At 43.4% G+C, this 21830-nt stretch overlaps 11 non-coding genes across 11 annotated transcripts; all 11 read left to right on the top strand.

Moving 5' to 3' along the window:
• The first annotated feature begins 472 nt into the window (after nt 1-472).
• On the top strand, nt 473-555 carry trnal-cag (transfer RNA leucine (anticodon CAG)). The gene has a single exon. It is a non-coding gene; the product is annotated as a tRNA-Leu (tRNA).
• Nucleotides 556-887: 332 nt separating this feature from the next.
• Nucleotides 888-970, top strand: trnal-cag (transfer RNA leucine (anticodon CAG)). Its single transcript has one exon. It is a non-coding gene; the product is annotated as a tRNA-Leu (tRNA).
• A 6592-nt stretch (nt 971-7562) lies between these two features.
• On the top strand, nt 7563-7645 carry trnal-cag (transfer RNA leucine (anticodon CAG)). Its single transcript has one exon. It is a non-coding gene; the product is annotated as a tRNA-Leu (tRNA).
• A 1645-nt stretch (nt 7646-9290) lies between these two features.
• On the top strand, nt 9291-9373 carry trnal-cag (transfer RNA leucine (anticodon CAG)). The gene has a single exon. It is a non-coding gene; the product is annotated as a tRNA-Leu (tRNA).
• Nucleotides 9374-11018: 1645 nt separating this feature from the next.
• trnal-cag (transfer RNA leucine (anticodon CAG)) lies at nt 11019-11101 on the top strand. The gene has a single exon. It is a non-coding gene; the product is annotated as a tRNA-Leu (tRNA).
• A 3152-nt stretch (nt 11102-14253) lies between these two features.
• trnal-cag (transfer RNA leucine (anticodon CAG)) lies at nt 14254-14336 on the top strand. The gene has a single exon. It is a non-coding gene; the product is annotated as a tRNA-Leu (tRNA).
• Nucleotides 14337-15965: 1629 nt separating this feature from the next.
• trnal-cag (transfer RNA leucine (anticodon CAG)) lies at nt 15966-16048 on the top strand. Its single transcript has one exon. It is a non-coding gene; the product is annotated as a tRNA-Leu (tRNA).
• A 781-nt stretch (nt 16049-16829) lies between these two features.
• Nucleotides 16830-16912, top strand: trnal-cag (transfer RNA leucine (anticodon CAG)). Its single transcript has one exon. It is a non-coding gene; the product is annotated as a tRNA-Leu (tRNA).
• A 1215-nt stretch (nt 16913-18127) lies between these two features.
• On the top strand, nt 18128-18210 carry trnal-cag (transfer RNA leucine (anticodon CAG)). The gene has a single exon. It is a non-coding gene; the product is annotated as a tRNA-Leu (tRNA).
• Nucleotides 18211-19855: 1645 nt separating this feature from the next.
• On the top strand, nt 19856-19938 carry trnal-cag (transfer RNA leucine (anticodon CAG)). The gene has a single exon. It is a non-coding gene; the product is annotated as a tRNA-Leu (tRNA).
• A 773-nt stretch (nt 19939-20711) lies between these two features.
• trnal-cag (transfer RNA leucine (anticodon CAG)) lies at nt 20712-20794 on the top strand. Its single transcript has one exon. It is a non-coding gene; the product is annotated as a tRNA-Leu (tRNA).
• Nucleotides 20795-21830: the final 1036 nt, after the last annotated feature.

Raw genomic sequence — 21830 nt, 5'->3', positions numbered from 1 at the left:
GATGGTGTGTTGTGTTGATTGATTCGAAGGGTTTTGTTGAAATACGTCAGGATGGCCGAGCGGTCTAAGGTGCTGCGTTCAGGTCGCAGTCTCCTCTGGAGGAGTGGGTCGAATCCCACTTCTGACACTACAATTGGATCTCGTTGTTTGTGATTATCTGTTCAAACTTTGTAATATGGGGAACATTTGGAAAAGGTAATGAGATTTAAACTCAAAGTGACTGGCTGGCTGCGGTGGGGTAGTGTAAATGGGTAATGAGAGGGGTGTCTTTTTGTCTCAATCTGTGTGTGTGCACGTCCGTGTCTGTGCATTAGTTTATGTAAGTAGTGTAATCCATGTAACTATGGTAAGGTTACAGCGCATGGAAGCTGTGGTTTATTATCGGTCCTTGTTTTACGGACATTTGAACATACGAGAGCAGTAACCATGATGGTGTGTTGGGTTGATTGATACAAAGGGTCTGATACAATACGTCAGGATGGCCGAGCGGTCTAAGGCGCTGCGTTCAGGTCGCAGTCTCCTCAGGAGGCGTGGGTTCGAATCCCACTTCTGACACTATAATTGGATCTCGTTGCTTGTGATTATCTGTTCAAATTTTGTAATATGGAGAACATTTGGATAAGGTAATGAGATTTAAACTCAAAGTGACTGGCTGGCTGCGGTGGGGTAATGAGAGGGGTGTCTTTTTGTCTCAATCTGTGTGTGTGCACGTCCGTGTCTGTGCATTAGTTTATGTAAGTAGTGTAATCCATGTAACTATGGTAAGGTTACAGCGCATGGAAGCTGTGGTTTATTATCGGTCCTTGTTTTACGGACATTTGAACATACGAGAGCAGTAACCATGATGGTGTGTTGCGTTGATTGATTTGAAGGGTCTGATACAATACGTCAGGATGGCCGAGCGGTCTAAGGCGCTGCGTTCAGGTCGCAGTCTCCTCTGGAGGCGTGGGTTCGAATCCCACTTCTGACATTTCATTTGGCTCTCGTTGATTGTGATTATCTGTTCAAACTTTGTAACATGGAGAACATTTGGAAAAGGTAAGGAGATTTAAACTCAAAGTGACTGGCTGGCTACGGTGGGGTAGTGGAAATTGTAAATGAGAGGGGTGTCTTTCTGTCTCAATCTGTGTGTGCGTGTGCTCGTGAACGTGCGTGTGTACATTAGTTTATGTAAGTAGTGTAACCCATGTAACTATGGTAACGTTACAGCGCATGATCCCTGGGGTTTATTATCGGTCCTTGTTTTACGGACATTTGAAAATACGAGAGCAGTAACCATGATGGTGTGTTGTGTTTATTGATTCGTAGACTAGGTTAAAAAACGTCAGGATGGCCGAGCGGTCTAAGGCGCTGCGTTCAGGTCGCAGTCTCCTCTGGAGGCGTGGCTTAGAATCCCACTTCTGACACTACAATTGGATCTCGTTGTTTGTGATTATCCGTTCAAACTTTGTAATATGGAGAACATTTGGAAATGGTAATGAGATTTAAACGCAAAGTGACTGGCTGGCTGCGGTGGGGTAGTGTAAATGGGTAATGAGAGGGGTGTCTTTTTGTCTCAATCTGTGTGTGTGCACGTCCGTGTCTGTGCATTAGTTTATGTAAGTAGTGTAATCCATGTAACTATGGTAAGGTTACAGCGCATGGAAGCTGTGGTTTATTATCGGTCCTTGTTTTACGGACATTTGAACATACGAGAGCAGTAACCATGATGGTGTGTTGCGTTGATTGTTTCGAAGGGTCTGATACAAAACGTCAGGATTGCCGAGCGGTTGAAGGCGCTGCGTTCAGGTCGCAGTCTCCTCTGGAGGTGTGGGTTCTAATCCCACTTCTGACATTTCATTTGGCTCTCGTTGATTGTGATTATCTGTTCAAACTTTGTAACATGGAGAACATTTGGAAAAGGTAAGGAGATTTAAACTCAAAGTGACTGTCTGGCTCCGGTGGGGTAGTGGAAATGGGTAATTAGAGGTGTCTTTCTGTCTCAATCTTTGTGTGCATGTCCGTGTAAGTAGTGTAATCCATGTAACTATGGTAAGGTTACAACGCATGGTAGCTGGGGTTTATTATGGGTCCATGTTTTACGGACATTTGAACATACCAGAGCAGTAACCATGATGGTGTGTTGTTTTTATTGATTCGTAGGGTCTGTTACAATACGTTGGGATGGCCGAGCGGTCTAAGGTGCTGCGTTCAGGTCGTAGTCTCCTCTGGAGGCGTGGGTTTGAATCCCACTTCTGACACTTCATTTGGATCTCTCTGATTGTGATTATCTGTTCAAACTTTGTAATATGGAGAACATTTGGAAAAAGGTAAGGAGATTTAAACTCAAAGTGACTGGCTGGCTACGGTGGGGTAGTGGAAATGGGTAATGAGTGGGGTGTCCTTCTGTCTCAATCTTTGTGTGCACGTCCGTGTCTGTGCATTAGTTTATGTAAGTAGTGTAATCCATGTAACTATGGTAAGGTTACAGCGCATGGTAGCTGGGGTTTATTATTGGGCCATGTTTTATGGACATTTGAACCTACGAGAGCAGTAACCTTGATGGCGTTTTGGTTTTATTGATTCGAAGGGTTTGATGAAATACATCAGGATGGACGAGCGGTCTATGGCGCTGCGTTCAGGTTGCAGTCTCCTCTGGAGGCGCGGGGTCGAATCCCACTTCTGATACTACATTAGGATCTCGTTGATTGTGATTATCTGTTCAAACTTTGTAATTTGGAGAAAATTTGGAAAAGGTAAGGAGATTTAAACTCAAAGTGACTCGCTGGCTAAGGTTGGGTAGTGGAAATGGGTAATGAGATGGGTGTCATTCTGTCTCAATCTGTGTGAGTGTGTGTGCATTAGTTTATGCAAGTAGTGTAACCCATGTAACTATGGTAACGTTACAGTGCATGGTAGCTGGGGTTTATTATCGGTCCTTGTTTTACGGACATTTGAACATACCAGAGCAGTAACCATGATGGTGTGTTGTTTTTATTGATTCGTAGGGTCTGTTACAATACGTTAGGATGGCCGAGCGGTCTAAGGTGCTGCGTTCAGGTCGTAGTCTCCTCTGGAGGCGTGGGTTTGAATCACACTTCTGACAATTCATTTGGATCTCTTTGATTGTGACTAATTGTTCAAACATTGTAACATGAAGAACATGTGGAAAAGGTAAGGAGATTTAAACTCAAAGTGACTGGCTGGCTCCGGTGGGGTAGTGGAAATGGGTAATGAGAGGTGTCTTTCTGTCTCAATCTTTGTGTGCACGTCCGTGTCTGTGCATTAGTTTATGTAAGTAGTGTCATCCATGTAACTATGGTAAGGTTACAACTAGGGATGGGCATAATTAATCGATGCTCGATAATTGATCGTTAAGAAATGCGTCGATCAATTTATATTGTTATCGATCAAAAGGACGTTGTGTTGCATACTGTGAGTCTTGAAGCATTTAATTGAATATAACCCTGCCGACTGGTGGAAAGTGAATGGAAGAAGGTTCCCCAGGCTGTCAAAGTTAGCGCGACAATACCTCTGCATCCCCGCAACTTCGGTCCCGTCAGAGCGGGTGTTTTCTGCTGCTGGCTGCGTTCGCGTCTGACCCCCGAGCATGTTAACATGCTTATATTCCTAAACAAAAATATGTAGGCTGGAGTTACTGTATGCTATGGACAGTAGGGACAGTCACCACCGTATGTGAGTCGCTCTTTTCTTTCTTAATGTGTTGACTCTCGCTCCGCTTGGTGCCTCTTGGAGTCGTTACATTTTGCCAAAACTGTGATATTTTAGCAACAAGTCCAGCCTTATATATGTTCAATAAGGTATTGCTTTTAGATAGACTAGTTCATGCAATTGTTTGTAAATGGGTGGCTCATCTTTTTGTTGCGAGGCATTATATGTCGGCCTTTTCCCCCCCTTTTTTTTCATAACAGTTATGTTTAATGCCCACTTTTAGCCTACTGCCTTTGTTTGATTATTGTTGTCCGATAAGTTCGCTACTTATTGTAATTGGAATAGGCTACAGATTTAGTCTTGTTGAATCGTTTCCAAACCTTTAAGAGCGCCTGTAGGCGCATTGTTCGGACTTTACGAGCGCCGCATAGGCCTATAACCTATAATGCCTGTATTTATTATTTTAAAACTGTTAAACAGTTGTAGGTCTTCAAGTTAACTGTATTGTATTAATTTTGGCCCATACATTATTGTTGGAATAAAGATTTCATTGATAAAAACATTAGAAAAAAAACATAGAAAAAAGTTAATGATTAATCGATAATTGATCGATAACTCTAGCGATGCTCGATCAAGAAAATTTCTTCAAATGCCCATCCCTAGTTACAACGCATGGTAGCTGGGGTTTATTATGGGTCCATGTTTTACGGACATTTGAACATACCAGAGCAGTAACCAAGATGGTGTGTTGTTTTTATTGATTCGTAGGGTTTTTTACAATACGTTGGGTTGGCCGAGCGGTCTAAGGCGCTGCGTTCAGGTCGTAGTCTCCTCTGGAGGTGTGGGTTCGAATCCCACTTCGGACATTATATTTGGATCTCGTTGATTGTTATTATCTGTTCAAACTATGTAATATGGAGAACATTTGGAAAAGGTAAGGAGGTTTAAACTCAAAGTGACTGGCTGGCTACTTTGGGGTAGTAGAAAGGGGAAATGAGACGGGTGTCTTTCTGTCTCAATCTTTGTGTGCACGTCCGTGTCTGTGCATTAGTTTATGTAAGTAGTGTAATCCATGTAACTATGGTAAGGTTACAGCACATGGTAGCTGGGGTTTATTATGGGTCCATGTTTTACGGACATTTGTACATACGAGAGCAGTAACCATGATGGCGTTTTGGGTTTATTGATTCGAAGGGTTTGTTGCAATACATCAGGATGGTCGAGCGGTCTAAGGCGCTGCGTTCAGGTCGTGGTCTCCTCTGGAGGCGTGGGTTCTAATCCCACTTCTGACATTTCATTTGGCTCTCGTTGATTGTGATTATCTGTTCAAACTTTGTAACATGGAGAACATTTGGAAAAGGTAAGGAGATTTAAACTCAAAGTGACTGTCTGGCTCCGGTGGGGTAGTGGAAATGGGTAATTAGAGGTGTGTCATTCTGTCTCAATCTGTGTGAGTGTGTGTGCATTAGTTTATGCAAGTAGTGTAACCCATGTAACTATGGTAACGTTACAGTGCATGGTAGCTGGGGTTTATTATCGGTCCTTGTTTTACGGACATTTGAACATACCAGAGCAGTAACCATGATGGTGTGTTGTTTTTATTGATTCGTAGGGTCTGTTACAATACGTTAGGATGGCCGAGCGGTCTAAGGTGTTGCGTTCAGGTCGTAGTCTCCTCTGGAGGCGTGGGTTTGAATCACACTTCTGACAATTCATTTGGATCTCTTTGATTGTGACTAATTGTTCAAACATTGTAACATGAAGAACATGTGGAAAAGGTAAGGAGATTTAAACTCAAAGTGACTGGCTGGCTCCGGTGGGGTAGTGGAAATGGGTAATGAGAGGTGTCTTTCTGTCTCAATCTTTGTGTGCACGTCCGTGTCTGTGCATTAGTTTATGTAAGTAGTGTCATCCATGTAACTATGGTAAGGTTACAACTAGGGATGGGCATAATTAATCGATGCTCGATAATTGATCGTTAAGAAATGCGTCGATCAATTTATATTGTTATCGATCAAAAGGACGTTGTGTTGCATACTGTGAGTCTTGAAGCATTTAATTGAATATAACCCTGCCGACTGGTGGAAAGTGAATGGAAGAAGGTTCCCCAGGCTGTCAAAGTTAGCGCGACAATACCTCTGCATCCCCGCAACTTCGGTCCCGTCAGAGCGGGTGTTTTCTGCTGCTGGCTGCGTTCGCGTCTGACCCCCGAGCATGTTAACATGCTTATATTCCTAAACAAAAATATGTAGGCTGGAGTTACTGTATGCTATGGACAGTAGGGACAGTCACCACCGTATGTGAGTCGCTCTTTTCTTTCTTAATGTGTTGACTCTCGCTCCGCTTGGTGCCTCTTGGAGTCGTTACATTTTGCCAAAACTGTGATATTTTAGCAACAAGTCCAGCCTTATATATGTTCAATAAGGTATTGCTTTTAGATAGACTAGTTCATGCAATTGTTTGTAAATGGGTGGCTCATCTTTTTGTTGCGAGGCATTATATGTCGGCCTTTTCCCCCCCTTTTTTTTCATAACAGTTATGTTTAATGCCCACTTTTAGCCTACTGCCTTTGTTTGATTATTGTTGTCCGATAAGTTCGCTACTTATTGTAATTGGAATAGGCTACAGATTTAGTCTTGTTGAATCGTTTCCAAACCTTTAAGAGCGCCTGTAGGCGCATTGTTCGGACTTTACGAGCGCCGCATAGGCCTATAACCTATAATGCCTGTATTTATTATTTTAAAACTGTTAAACAGTTGTAGGTCTTCAAGTTAACTGTATTGTATTAATTTTGGCCCATACATTATTGTTGGAATAAAGATTTCATTGATAAAAACATTAGAAAAAAAACATAGAAAAAAGTTAATGATTAATCGATAATTGATCGATAACTCTAGCGATGCTCGATCAAGAAAATTTCTTCAAATGCCCATCCCTAGTTACAACGCATGGTAGCTGGGGTTTATTATGGGTCCATGTTTTACGGACATTTGAACATACCAGAGCAGTAACCATGATGGTGTGTTGTTTTTATTGATTCGTAGGGTTTTTTACAATACGTTGGGTTGGCCGAGCGGTCTAAGGCGCTGCGTTCAGGTCGTAGTCTCCTCTGGAGGTGTGGGTTCGAATCCCACTTCGGACATTATATTTGGATCTCGTTGATTGTTATTATCTGTTCAAACTATGTAATATGGAGAACATTTGGAAAAGGTAAGGAGGTTTAAACTCAAAGTGACTGGCTGGCTACTTTGGGGTAGTAGAAAGGGGAAATGAGACGGGTGTCTTTCTGTCTCAATCTTTGTGTGCACGTCCGTGTCTGTGCATTAGTTTATGTAAGTAGTGTAATCCATGTAACTATGGTAAGGTTACAGCACATGGTAGCTGGGGTTTATTATGGGTCCATGTTTTACGGACATTTGTACATACGAGAGCAGTAACCATGATGGCGTTTTGGGTTTATTGATTCGAAGGGTTTGTTGCAATACATCAGGATGGTCGAGCGGTCTAAGGCGCTGCGTTCAGGTCGTGGTCTACTCTAGAGGCGTGGGTTCGAATCCCACTTCTGACACTTCAATTTGATCTCTTAGATTGTGATTATCTGTTCAAACTTTGTATTATGGAGAACATTTGGAAAAGGTAAGGAGATTAAAACTCAAAGTGACTGGCTGGCTACTGTGGGGAAGTGGAAATTGTAAATGAGAGGGGTGTCTTTCTGTGTGTGAGTGTGCTCGTGAACCTGCGTGTGTGCATTAGTTAATGTAAGTAGTGGAACCCATGTAACTATGGTAACGTTACAGCGCATGGTAGCTGGGGTTTATTATCGGTCCTTGTTTTACGGACATTTGAACATACGAGAGCAGTAACCATGATGGTGTGTTGTGTTTATTGATTCGTAGACTAGGTTAAAAAACGTCAGGATGGCCGAGCGGTCTAAGGCGCTGCGTTCAGGTCGCAGTCTCCTCTGGAGGCGTGGGTTCGAATCCCACTTCTGACACCACAATTGGATCTCGTTGTTTGTGATTTTCCGTTCAAACTTTGTAATATGGAGAACATTTGGAAAAGGTAATGAGATTTAAACTCAAAGTGACTGGCTGGCTGCGGTGGGGTAGTGTAAATGGGTAATGAGAGGGGAGTCTTTTTGTCTCAATCTGTGTGTGTGCACGTCCGTGTCTGTGCATTAGTTTATGTAAGTAGTGTAATCCATGTAACTATGGTAAGGTTACAGCGCATGGAAGCTGTGGTTTATAATCGGTCCATGTTTTACGGACATTTGAACATACCAGAGCAGTAACCATGATGGTGTGTTGTTTTTATTGATTCGTAGGGTCTGTTACAAAACGTTAGGATGGCCGAGCGGTCTAAGGTGTTGCGTTCAGGTCGTAGTCTCCTCTGGAGGCGTGGGTTCGAATCCCACTTCTGACACTTCATTTGGATCTCTTTGATTGTGATTATCTGTTCAAACTTTGTAATATGGAGAACATTTGGAAAAGGTAAGGAGATTTAAACTCAAAGTGACTGGCTGGCTACGGTGGGGTAGTGGAAATTGTAAATGAGAGGGTTGTCTTTCTGTCTCAATCTGTGTGTGAGTGTGCTCGTGAACGTGCGTGTGTGTGCATTAGTTTATGTAAGTAGTGTAACCCATGTAACAATGGTAACGTTACAGCGCATGGTAGCTGGGGTTTATTATCGGTCCTTGTTTTACGGACATTTGAACATACGAGAGCAGTAACCATGATGGCGTTTTTTGTTGAATGATTCGAAGGGTCTGATGATATACGTCAGGATGGCCGAGCGGTCTAAGGCGCTGCGTTCAGGTCGCAGTCTCCTCTGGAGGGGTGGGTTCGAATCCCACTTCTGACATTATATTTCGATCTCGTTGATTGTTATTATCTGTTCAAACTATGTAATATGGAGAACATTTGGAAAAGGTAAGGAGGTTTAAACTCAAAGTGACTGGCTGGCTACTTTGGGGTAGTAGAAAGGGGAAATGAGACGGGTGTCTTTCTGTCTCAATCTTTGTGTGCACGTCCGTGTCTGTGCATTAGTTTATGTAAGTAGTGTAATCCATGTAACTATGGTAAGGTTACAGCACATGGTAGCTGGGGTTTATTATGGGTCCATGTTTTACGGACATTTGTACATACGAGAGCAGTAACCATGATGGCGTTTTGGGTTTATTGATTCGAAGGATGTGATGAAATACATCAGGATGGTCGAGCGGTCTGAGGCGCTGCGTTCAGTTTGTAGTCTACTCTGGAGGCGTGGGTTCGAATCCCACTTCTGACACTTCAATTTGATCTCTTTGATTGTGATTATCTGTTCAAACTTTGTAATATGGAGAACATTTGGAAAAGGTAAGGAGATTTAAACTCAAAGTGACTGGCTGGCTACTGTGGGGAAGTGGAAATTGTAAATGAGAGGGGTGTCTTTCTGTCTCAATCTGTGTGTGAGTGTGCTCGTGAACCTGCGTGTGTGCATTAGTTAATGTAAGTAGTGGAACCCATGTAACTATGGTAACGTTACAGCGCATGGTAGCTGGGGTTTATTATCGGTCCTTGTTTTACGGACATTTGAAAATACGAGAGCAGTAACCATGATGGTGTGTTGTGTTTATTGATTCGTAGACTAGGTTAAAAAACGTCAGGATGGCCGAGCGGTCTAAGGCGCTGCGTTCAGGTCGCAGTCTCCTCTGGAGGCGTGGGTTCGAATCCCACTTCTGACACTACAATTGGATCTCGTTGTTTGTGATTTTCTGTTCAAACTTTGTAATGTGGAGAACATTTGGAAAAGGTAATGAGATTTAAACTCAAAGTGACTGGCTGGCTGCGGTGGGGTAGTGTAAATGGGTAATGAGAGGGGTGTCTATTTGTCTCAATCTGTGTGTGTGCACGTCCGTGTCTGTGCATTAGTTTATGTAAGTAGTGTAATCCATGTAACTATGGTAAGGTTACAGCGCATGGAAGCTGTGGTTTATAATCGGTCCATGTTTTACGGACATTTGAACATACCAGAGCAGTAACCATGATGGTGTGTTGTTTTTATTGATTCGTAGGGTCTGTTACAAAACGTTAGGATGGCCGAGCGGTCTAAGGTGTTGCGTTCAGGTCGTAGTCTCCTCTGGAGGCGTGGGTTCGAATCCCACTTCTGACACTTCATTTGGATCTCTTTGATTGTGATTATCTGTTCAAACTTTGTAATATGGAGAACATTTGGAAAAGGTAAGGAGATTTAAACTCAAAGTGACTGGCTGGCCACGGTGGGGTAGTGGAAATTGTAAATGAGAGGGTTGTCTTTCTGTCTCAATCTGTGTGTGAGTGTGCTCGTGAACGTGCGTGTGTGTGCATTAGTTTATGTAAGTAGTGTAACCCATGTAACAATGGTAACGTTACAGCGCATGGTAGCTGGGGTTTATTATCGGTCCTTGTTTTACGGACATTTGAACATACGAGAGCAGTAACCATGATGGCGTTTTTTGTTGAATGATTCGAAGGGTCTGATGATATACGTCAGGATGGCCGAGCGGTCTAAGGCGCTGCGTTCAGGTCGCAGTCTCTTCTGGAGGCGTGGGTTCGAATCCCACTTCTGACATTATATTTGGATCTCGTTGATTGTTATTATCTGTTCAAACTATGTAATATGGAGAACATTTGGAAAAGGTAAGGAGGTTTAAACTCAAAGTGACTGGCTGGCTACTTTGGGGTAGTAGAAAGGGGAAATGAGACGGGTGTCTTTCTGTCTCAATCTTTGTGTGCACGTCCGTGTCTGTGCATTAGTTTATGTAAGTAGTGTAATCCATGTAACTATGGTAAGGTTACAGCACATGGTAGCTGGGGTTTATTATGGGTCCATGTTTTACGGACATTTGTACATACGAGAGCAGTAACCATGATGGCGTTTTGGGTTTATTGATTCGAAGGGTTTGATGAAATACATCAGGATGGTCGAGCCGGCTAAGGCGCTGCGTTCAGGTCGTAGTCTACTCTGGAGGCGTGGGTTCGAATCCCACTTCTGACACTTCATTTTGATCTCTTTGATTGTGATTATCTGTTCAAACTTTGTAATATGGAGAACATTTGGAAAAGGTAAGGAGATTTAAACTCAAAGTGACTGGCTGGCTACTGTGGGGAAGTGGAAATTGTAAATGAGAGGGGTGTCTTTCTGTCTCAATCTGTGTGTGAGTGTGCTCGTGAACCTGCGTGTGTGCATTAGTTAATGTAAGTAGTGGAACCCATGTAACTATGGTAACGTTACAGCGCATGGTTGCTGGGGTTTATTATCGGTCCTTGTTTTACGGACATTTGAAAATACGAGAGCAGTAACCATGATGGTGTGTTGTGTTTATTGATTCGTAGACTAGGTTAAAAAACGTCAGGATGGCCGAGCGGTCTAAGGCGCTGCGTTCAGGTCGCAGTCTCCTCTGGAGGCGTGGGTTCGAATCCCACTTCTGACACTACAATTGGATCTCGTTGTTTGTGATTTTCTGTTCAAACTTTGTAATATGGAGAACATTTGGAAAAGGTAATGAGATTTAAACTCAAAGTGACTGGCTGGCTGCGGTGGGGTAGTGTAAATGGGTAATGAGAGGGGTGACTTTTTGTCTCAATCTGTGTGTGTGCACGTCCGTGTCTGTGCATTAGTTTATCTAAGTAGTGTAATCCATGTAACTATGGTAAGGTTACAGCGCATGGAAGCTGTGGTTTATAATCGGTCCATGTTTTACGGACATTTGAACATACCAGAGCAGTAACCATGATGGTGTGTTGTTTTTATTGATTCGTAGGGTCTGTTACAATACGTTAGGATGGCCGAGCGGTCTAAGGTGTTGCGTTCAGGTCGTAGTCTCCTCTGGAGGCGTGGGTTCGAATCCCACTTCTGACACTTCATTTGGATCTCTTTGATTGTGATTATCTGTTCAAACTTTGTAATAGGGAGAACATTTGGAAAAGGTAAGGAGATTTAAACTCAAAGTGACTGGCTGGCTACGGTGGGGTAGTGTAAATTGTAAATGAGAGGGTTGTCTTTCTGTCTCAATCTGTGTGTGAGTGTGCTCGTGAACGTGCGTGTGTGTGCATTAGTTTATGTAAGTAGTGGAACCCATGTAACAATGGTAACGTTACAGCGCATGGTAGCTGGGGTTTATTATCGGTCCTTGTTTTACGGACATTTGAACATACGAGAGCAGTAACCATGATGGCGTTTTTTGTTGAATGATTCGAAGGGTCTGATGATATTCGTCAGGATGGCCGAGCGGTCTAAGGCGCTGCGTTCAGGTCGCAGTCTCTTCTGGAGGCGTGGGTTCGAATCCCACTTCTGACATTATATTTGGATCTCGTTGATTGTTATTATCTGTTCAAACTATGTAATATGGAGAACATTTGGAAAAGGTAAGGAGGTTTAAACTCAAAGTGACTGGCTGGCTACTTTGGGGTAGTAGAAAGGGGAAATGAGACGGGTGTCTTTCTGTCTCAATCTTTGTGTGCACGTCCGTGTCTGTGCATTAGTTTATGTAAGTAGTGTAATCCATGTAACTATGGTAAGGTTATGATTATCTGTTAGGTTATGATTATCTGTTCAAACTTTGTAATATGGAGAACGTTTGGAAAAGGTAAGGAGATTTAAACTCAAAGTGACTGGCTGGCTACGGTGGGGTAGTGGAAATTGTAAATGAGAGGGTTGTCTTTCTGTCTCAATCTGTGTGTGAGTGTGCTCGTGAACCTGCGTGTGTGCATTAGTAAATGTAAGTAGTGGAACCCATGTAACTATGGTAACGTTACAGCGCATGATCGCTGGGGTTTATTATCGGTCCTTGTTTTACGGACATGTGAACATACGAGAGCAGTAACCATGATGGTGTGTTGTGTTTATTGATTCGATGCGTCTGATGCAATACGTCAGGATGGCCGAGCGGTCTAAGGCGCTGCGTTCAGGTCGCAGTCTCCTCTGGAGGTGTGGGTTCGAATCCCACTTCAGATATTACGTTTGGCTCTCGTTGATTGTGATTATCTGTTCAAACTTTGTAACATGGAGAACATTTGGAAAAGGTAAGGAGATTTAAACTCAAAGTGACTGGCTGGCTACGGTGGGGTAGTGGAAATTGGAAATGAGAGGGTTGTCAATCTGTCTCAATCTGTGTGTGTGCACGTGCATGTGTGTGCATTAGTTCATGTAAGTAGTGTAATCCATGTAACTATGGTAAGGTTACAGAGCATGGTAGCTGGGGTTTATTATCGGTCCTTGTTTTACAAACATTTGAACATACGAGTGCAGTAACCATGATGGTGTGTTGTGTTGATTGATTCGAAGGAAAATGTTGAAATACGTCAGGATGGCCGAGCGGTCTAAGGCGCTGCGTTCAGGTCGCAGTCTCCTCTGGAGGCGTGGGTTCGAATCCCACTGCTGACATTTAATTTGGCTCTCGTTGATTGTGATAATCAGTTCAAACTTTGTAACTTGGAGAACATTTGGAAAAGGTAAGGACATTTAAACTCAAAATGACAGGCTGGCTACGGTGGGGTAGTGTAAGTGGGTAATGAGAGGGCGGTCTTTCTTTCTCAATCTGTGTGTGTGCACGTCCGTGTCTGTGCATTAGTTTATGTAAGTAGTGTAATCCATGTAACTATGGTAAGGTTACAACACATGGTAGCTGGGGTTTATTATGGGTCCATGTTTTACGGACATTTCAACATACCAGAGCAGTAACCATGATGGTGTCCTTTTTTTTTTGATTCGTAGGGTCTGTTACAATACGTTAGGATGGCCGAGCGGTCTAAGATGTTGCGTTCAGGTCGTAGTCTCCTTTGGAGGCGTGGGTTCGAATCCCACTTCTGACACTTCATTTGGATCTCTTTGATTGTGATTATCTGTTCAAACTTTGTAATATGGAGAACATTTGGAAAAGATAAGGAGATTTAAACTCAAAGTGACTGGCTGGCTACGGTGGGGTAGTGGAATTTGTAAATGAGAGGGTTGACTTTCTGTCTCAATCTGTGTGTGAGTGTGCTCGTGAACCTGCGTGTGTGCATTAGTTAATGTAAGTAGTGGAACCCATGTAACGTTACAGCGCATGATCGCTGGGGTTTATTATCGGTCCTTGTTTTACGGACATTTGAACACACGAGAGCAGTAACCATGATGGTGTGTTGTGTTTATTGATTCGTAGACTTTGTTAAAAAACGTCAGGATGGCCGAACGGTCTAAGGCGCTGCGTTCAGGTCGCAGTCTCCTCTGGAGGCGTTGGTTAGAATCCCACTTCTGACACTACAATTGGATCTCGTTGTTTGTGATTATCTGTTCAAACTTTGTAATATGGAGAACATTTGGAAAAGGTAATGAGATTTAAACTCAAAGTGACTGGCGGGCTGCGGTGGGGTAGTGTAAAAGGGTAATGAGAGGGGTGTCTTTTTGTCTCAATCTGTGTGTGCGCACGTCCGTGTCCGTGCATTAGTTTATGTAAGTAGTGTAATCCATGTAACTATGGTAAGGTTACAGCGCATGGAAGCTGTGGTTTATTATCGGTCCTTGTTTTACGGACATTTGAACATACGAGAGCGGTAACCATGATGGTGTGTTGCGTTGAGTGATTCGAAGGGTCTGATACAATACGTCAGGATGGCCGAGCGGTCTAAGGCGCTGCGTTCAGGTCGCAGTCTCCTCTGGAGGCGTGGGTTCGAATCCCACTTCTGACATTTCATTTAGCTCTCGTTGATTGTGATTATCTGTTCAAACATTGTAATATGGAGAACATTTGGAAAAGGTAAGGAGGTTTAAACTCAAAGTGACTGGCTGGCTACGGTGGGGTAGAGGAAATGGGTAATGAGAGGGGTGTCAATCTGTCTCAATCTGTGTGTGTGCACGTGCATGTGTGTGCATTAGTTCATGTAAGTAGTGTAATCCATGTAACTATGGTAAGGTTACAGAGCATGGTAGCTGGGGTTTATTATCGGTCCTTGATTTACGAACATTTGAACATACGAGTGCAGTAACCATGATGGTGTGTTGTGTTGATTGATTCGAAGGGAAATGTTGTAATAAGTCAGGATGGCCGAGCGGTCAAAGGCGCTGCGTTCAGGTCGCAGTCTCCTCTGGTGGCGTGGGTTCAAATCCCACTTCTGACACTACATTAGGATCTCGTTGATTGTGATAATCAGTTCAAACTTTGTATCATGGGGAACATTTGGAAAAGGTAAGGAGATTTAAACTCAAAATGACAGGCTGGCTACGGTGGGGTAGTGTAAGTGGGTAATGAGAGGGCGGTCTTTCTGTCTCAATCTGTGTGTGTACACGTCCGTGTCTGTGCATTAGTTTATTTAAGTAGTGTAATCCATGTAACTATGGTAAGGTTACAGAGCATGGTAGCTGGGGTTTATTATGGGTCCATGTTTTACGGACATTTCAACATACCAGAGCAGTAACCATGATGGTGTCCTTTTTTTTTTGATTCGTAGGGTCTGTTACAATACGTTAGGATGGCCGAGCGGTCTAAGATGTTGCGTTCAGGTCGTAGTCTCCTTTGGAGGCGTGGGTTCGAATCCGACTTCTGACACTTCATTTGGATCTCTTTGATTGTGATTATCTGTTCAAACTTTGTAATATGGAGAACATTTGGAAAAGATAAGGAGATTTAAACTCAAAGTGACTGGCTGGCTACGGTGGGGTAGTGGAATTTGTAAATGAGAGGGTTGACTTTCTGTCTCAATCTGTGTGTGAGTGTGCTCGTGAACCTGCGTGTGTGCATTAGCTAATGTAAGTAGTGGAACCCATGTAACGTTACAGCGCATGATCGCTGGGGTTTATTATCGGTCCTTGTTTTACGGACATTTGAACACACGAGAGCAGTAACCATGATGGTGTGTTGTGTTTATTGATTCGTAGACTATGTTAAAAAACGTCAGGATGGCCGAACGGTCTAAGGCGCTGCGTTCAGGTCGCAGTCTCCTCTGGAGTCGTTGGTTAGAATCCCACTTCTGACACTACAATTGGTTCTCGTTGTTTGTGATTATCTGTTCAAACTTTGTAATATGGAGAACATTTGGAAAAGGTAATGAGATTTAAACTCAAAGTGACTGGCGGGCTGCGGTGGGGTAGTGTAAAAGGGTAATGAGAGGGGTGTCTTTTTGTCTCAATCTGTGTGTGCGCACGTCCGTGTCCGTGCATTAGTTTATGTAAGTAGTGTAATCCATGTAACTATGGTAAGGTTACAGCGCATGGAAGCTGTGGTTTATTATCGGTCCTTGTTTTACGGACATTTGAACATACGAGAGCAGTAACCATGATGGTGTGTTGCGTTGAGTGATTCGAAGTGTCTGATACAATACGTCAGGATGGCCGAGCGGTCTAAGGCGCTGCGTTCAGGTCGCAGTCTCCTCTGGAGGCGTGGGTTCGAATCCCACTTCTGACATTTCATTTGGCTCTCGTTGATTGTGATTATCTGTTCAAACATTGTAATATGGAGAACATTTGGAAAAGGTAAGGAGGTTTAAACTCAAAGTGACTGGCTGGCTACGGTGGGGTAGAGGAAATGGGTAATGAGAGGGGTGTCAATCTGTCTCAATCTGTGTGTGTGCACGTGCATGTGTGTGCATTAGTTCATGTAAGTAGTGTAATCCATGTAACTATGGTAAGGTTACAGAGCATGGTAGCTGGGGTTTATTATCGGTCCTTGTTTTACGAACATTTGAACATACGAGTGCAGTAACCATGATGGTGTGTTGCGTTGATTGATTCAAAGGGTCTGATACAATACGTCAGGATGGCCGAGCTGTCTAAGGCGCTGCGTTCAGGTCGCAGTCTCCTCTGGAGGCGTGGGTTCGAAACCCACTTCTGACACTTCATTTGGATCTCTTTGATTGTGATTATCTGTTCAAACTTTGTAATATGGAGAACATTTGGAAAAGTTAAGGAGATTTAAACTCAAAGTGACTGGCTGGCTACGGTGGGGTGGTGGAAATTGTAAATGAGAGGGTTGTCTTTCTGTCTCAATCTGTGTGAGTGTGCTCGTGAACGTGCGTGTGTGTGCATTAGTTTATGTAAGTAGTGTAACCCATGTAACAATGGTAACGTTACAGCGCATGGTAGCTGGGGTTTATTATCGGTCCTTGTTTAACGGACATTTGAACATACGAGAGCAGTAACCATGATGGCGTTTTTTGTTGAATGATTCGAAGGGTCTGATAATATACGTCAGGATGGCCGAGCGGTCTAAGGCGCTGCGTTCAGGTCGCAGTCTCCGCTGGAGGCGTGGGTTCGAATCCCACTTCTGACATTATATTTGGATCTCGTTGATTGTTATTATCTGTTCAAACTATGTAATATGGAGAACATTTGGAAAAGGTAAGGAGGTTTAAACTCAAAGTGACTGGCTGGCTACTTTGGGGTAGTAGAAAGGGGAAATGAGACGGGTGTCTTTCTGTCTCAATCTTTGTGTGCACGTCCGTGTCTGTGCATTAGTTTATGTAAGTAGTGTAATCCATGTAACTATGGTAAGGTTACAGCACATGGTAGCTGGGGTTTATTATGGGTCCATGTTTTACGGACATTTGTACATACGAGAGCAGTAACCATGATGGCGTTTTGGGTTTATTGATTCGAAGGGTTTGTTAAAATACATCAGGATGGTCGAGCGGTCTAAGGCGCTGCGTTCAGGTCGTGGTCTACTCTAGAGTTGTGGGTTCGAATCCCACTTCTGACACTTCAATTTGATCTCTTAGATTGTGATTATCTGTTCAAACTTTGTAATATGGAGAACATTTGGAAAAGGTAAGGAGATTTAAACTCAAAGTGACTGGCTGGCTACTGTGGGGAAGTGGAAATTGTAAATGAGAGGGGTGTCTTTCTGTCTCAATCTGTGTGTGAGTGTGCTCGTGAACCTGCGTGTGAGCATTAGTTAATGTAAGTAGTGGAACCCATGTAACTATGGTAACGTTACAGCGCATGGTAGCTGGGGTTTATTATCGGTCCTTGTTTTACGGACATTTGAACATACGAGAGCAGTAACCATGATGGCGTTTTGGGTTTATTGATTCGAAGGATGTGATGAAATACATCAGGATGGTCGAGCGGTCTGAGGCGCTGCGTTCAGTTTGTAGTCTACTCTGGAGGCGTGGGTTCGAATCCCACTTCTGACACTTCAATTTGATCTCTTTGATTGTGATTATCTGTTCAAACTTTGTAATATGGAGAACATTTGGAAAAGGTAAGGAGATTTAAACTCAAAGTGACTGGCTGGCTACTGTGGGGAAGTGGAAATTGTAAATGAGAGGGGTGTCTTTCTGTCTCAATCTGTGTGTGAGTGTGCTCGTGAACCTGCGTGTGTGCATTAGTTAATGTAAGTAGTGGAACCCATGTAACTATGGTAACGTTACAGCGCATGGTAGCTGGGGTTTATTATCGGTCCTTGTTTTACGGACATTTGAAAATACGAGAGCAGTAACCATGATGGTGTGTTGTGTTTATTGATTCGTAGACTAGGTTAAAAAACGTCAGGATGGCCGAGCGGTCTAAGGCGCTGCGTTCAGGTCGCAGTCTCCTCTGGAGGCGTGGGTTCGAATCCCACTTCTGACACTACAATTGGATCTCGTTGTTTGTGATTTTCTGTTCAAACTTTGTAATGTGGAGAACATTTGGAAAAGGTAATGAGATTTAAACTCAAAGTGACTGGCTGGCTGCGGTGGGGTAGTGTAAATGGGTAATGAGAGGGGTGTCTATTTGTCTCAATCTGTGTGTGTGCACGTCCGTGTCTGTGCATTAGTTTATGTAAGTAGTGTAATCCATGTAACTATGGTAAGGTTACAGCGCATGGAAGCTGTGGTTTATAATCGGTCCATGTTTTACGGACATTTGAACATACCAGAGCAGTAACCATGATGGTGTGTTGTTTTTATTGATTCGTAGGGTCTGTTACAAAACGTTAGGATGGCCGAGCGGTCTAAGGTGTTGCGTTCAGGTCGTAGTCTCCTCTGGAGGCGTGGGTTCGAATCCCACTTCTGACACTTCATTTGGATCTCTTTGATTGTGATTATCTGTTCAAACTTTGTAATATGGAGAACATTTGGAAAAGGTAAGGAGATTTAAACTCAAAGTGACTGGCTGGCCACGGTGGGGTAGTGGAAATTGTAAATGAGAGGGTTGTCTTTCTGTCTCAATCTGTGTGTGAGTGTGCTCGTGAACGTGCGTGTGTGTGCATTAGTTTATGTAAGTAGTGTAACCCATGTAACAATGGTAACGTTACAGCGCATGGTAGCTGGGGTTTATTATCGGTCCTTGTTTTACGGACATTTGAACATACGAGAGCAGTAACCATGATGGCGTTTTTTGTTGAATGATTCGAAGGGTCTGATGATATACGTCAGGATGGCCGAGCGGTCTAAGGCGCTGCGTTCAGGTCGCAGTCTCTTCTGGAGGCGTGGGTTCGAATCCCACTTCTGACATTATATTTGGATCTCGTTGATTGTTATTATCTGTTCAAACTATGTAATATGGAGAACATTTGGAAAAGGTAAGGAGGTTTAAACTCAAAGTGACTGGCTGGCTACTTTGGGGTAGTAGAAAGGGGAAATGAGACGGGTGTCTTTCTGTCTCAATCTTTGTGTGCACGTCCGTGTCTGTGCATTAGTTTATGTAAGTAGTGTAATCCATGTAACTATGGTAAGGTTACAGCACATGGTAGCTGGGGTTTATTATGGGTCCATGTTTTACGGACATTTGTACATACGAGAGCAGTAACCATGATGGCGTTTTGGGTTTATTGATTCGAAGGGTTTGATGAAATACATCAGGATGGTCGAGCCGGCTAAGGCGCTGCGTTCAGGTCGTAGTCTACTCTGGAGGCGTGGGTTCGAATCCCACTTCTGACACTTCATTTTGATCTCTTTGATTGTGATTATCTGTTCAAACTTTGTAATATGGAGAACATTTGGAAAAGGTAAGGAGATTTAAACTCAAAGTGACTGGCTGGCTACTGTGGGGAAGTGGAAATTGTAAATGAGAGGGGTGTCTTTCTGTCTCAATCTGTGTGTGAGTGTGCTCGTGAACCTGCGTGTGTGCATTAGTTAATGTAAGTAGTGGAACCCATGTAACTATGGTAACGTTACAGCGCATGGTTGCTGGGGTTTATTATCGGTCCTTGTTTTACGGACATTTGAAAATACGAGAGCAGTAACCATGATGGTGTGTTGTGTTTATTGATTCGTAGACTAGGTTAAAAAACGTCAGGATGGCCGAGCGGTCTAAGGCGCTGCGTTCAGGTCGCAGTCTCCTCTGGAGGCGTGGGTTCGAATCCCACTTCTGACACTACAATTGGATCTCGTTGTTTGTGATTTTCTGTTCAAACTTTGTAATATGGAGAACATTTGGAAAAGGTAATGAGATTTAAACTCAAAGTGACTGGCTGGCTGCGGTGGGGTAGTGTAAATGGGTAATGAGAGGGGTGACTTTTTGTCTCAATCTGTGTGTGTGCACGTCCGTGTCTGTGCATTAGTTTATCTAAGTAGTGTAATCCATGTAACTATGGTAAGGTTACAGCGCATGGAAGCTGTGGTTTATTATCGGTCCTTGTTTTACGGACATTTGAACACACGAGAGCAGTAACCATGATGGTGTGTTGTGTTTATTGATTCGTAGACTTTGTTAAAAAACGTCAGGATGGCCGAACGGTCTAAGGCGCTGCGTTCAGGTCGCAGTCTCCTCTGGAGGCGTTGGTTAGAATCCCACTTCTGACACTACAATTGGATCTCGTTGTTTGTGATTATCTGTTCAAACTTTGTAATATGGAGAACATTTGGAAAAGGTAATGAGATTTAAACTCAAAGTGACTGGCGGGCTGCGGTGGGGTAGTGTAAAAGGGTAATGAGAGGGGTGTCTTTTTGTCTCAATCTGTGTGTGCGCACGTCCGTGTCCGTGCATTAGTTTATGTAAGTAGTGTAATCCATGTAACTATGGTAAGGTTACAGCGCATGGAAGCTGTGGTTTATTATCGGTCCTTGTTTTACGGACATTTGAACATACGAGAGCGGTAACCATGATGGTGTGTTGCGTTGAGTGATTCGAAGGGTCTGATACAATACGTCAGGATGGCCGAGCGGTCTAAGGCGCTGCGTTCAGGTCGCAGTCTCCTCTGGAGGCGTGGGTTCGAATCCCACTTCTGACATTTCATTTAGCTCTCGTTGATTGTGATTATCTGTTCAAACATTGTAATATGGAGAACATTTGGAAAAGGTAAGGAGGTTTAAACTCAAAGTGACTGGCTGGCTACGGTGGGGTAGAGGAAATGGGTAATGAGAGGGGTGTCAATCTGTCTCAATCTGTGTGTGTGCACGTGCATGTGTGTGCATTAGTTCATGTAAGTAGTGTAATCCATGTAACTATGGTAAGGTTACAGAGCATGGTAGCTGGGGTTTATTATCGGTCCTTGATTTACGAACATTTGAACATACGAGTGCAGTAACCATGATGGTGTGTTGTGTTGATTGATTCGAAGGGAAATGTTGTAATAAGTCAGGATGGCCGAGCGGTCAAAGGCGCTGCGTTCAGGTCGCAGTCTCCTCTGGTGGCGTGGGTTCAAATCCCACTTCTGACACTACATTAGGATCTCGTTGATTGTGATAATCAGTTCAAACTTTGTATCATGGGGAACATTTGGAAAAGGTAAGGAGATTTAAACTCAAAATGACAGGCTGGCTACGGTGGGGTAGTGTAAGTGGGTAATGAGAGGGCGGTCTTTCTGTCTCAATCTGTGTGTGTACACGTCCGTGTCTGTGCATTAGTTTATTTAAGTAGTGTAATCCATGTAACTATGGTAAGGTTACAGAGCATGGTAGCTGGGGTTTATTATGGGTCCATGTTTTACGGACATTTCAACATACCAGAGCAGTAACCATGATGGTGTCCTTTTTTTTTTGATTCGTAGGGTCTGTTACAATACGTTAGGATGGCCGAGCGGTCTAAGATGTTGCGTTCAGGTCGTAGTCTCCTTTGGAGGCGTGGGTTCGAATCCGACTTCTGACACTTCATTTGGATCTCTTTGATTGTGATTATCTGTTCAAACTTTGTAATATGGAGAACATTTGGAAAAGATAAGGAGATTTAAACTCAAAGTGACTGGCTGGCTACGGTGGGGTAGTGGAATTTGTAAATGAGAGGGTTGACTTTCTGTCTCAATCTGTGTGTGAGTGTGCTCGTGAACC

This window comes from Gadus macrocephalus, chromosome 2, assembly GCF_031168955.1.
Source record: "Gadus macrocephalus chromosome 2, ASM3116895v1".
Classification (NCBI taxonomy): Eukaryota; Metazoa; Chordata; class Actinopteri; order Gadiformes; family Gadidae; genus Gadus; species Gadus macrocephalus.
This window is presented reverse-complemented; position numbering and strand designations above follow the sequence as displayed.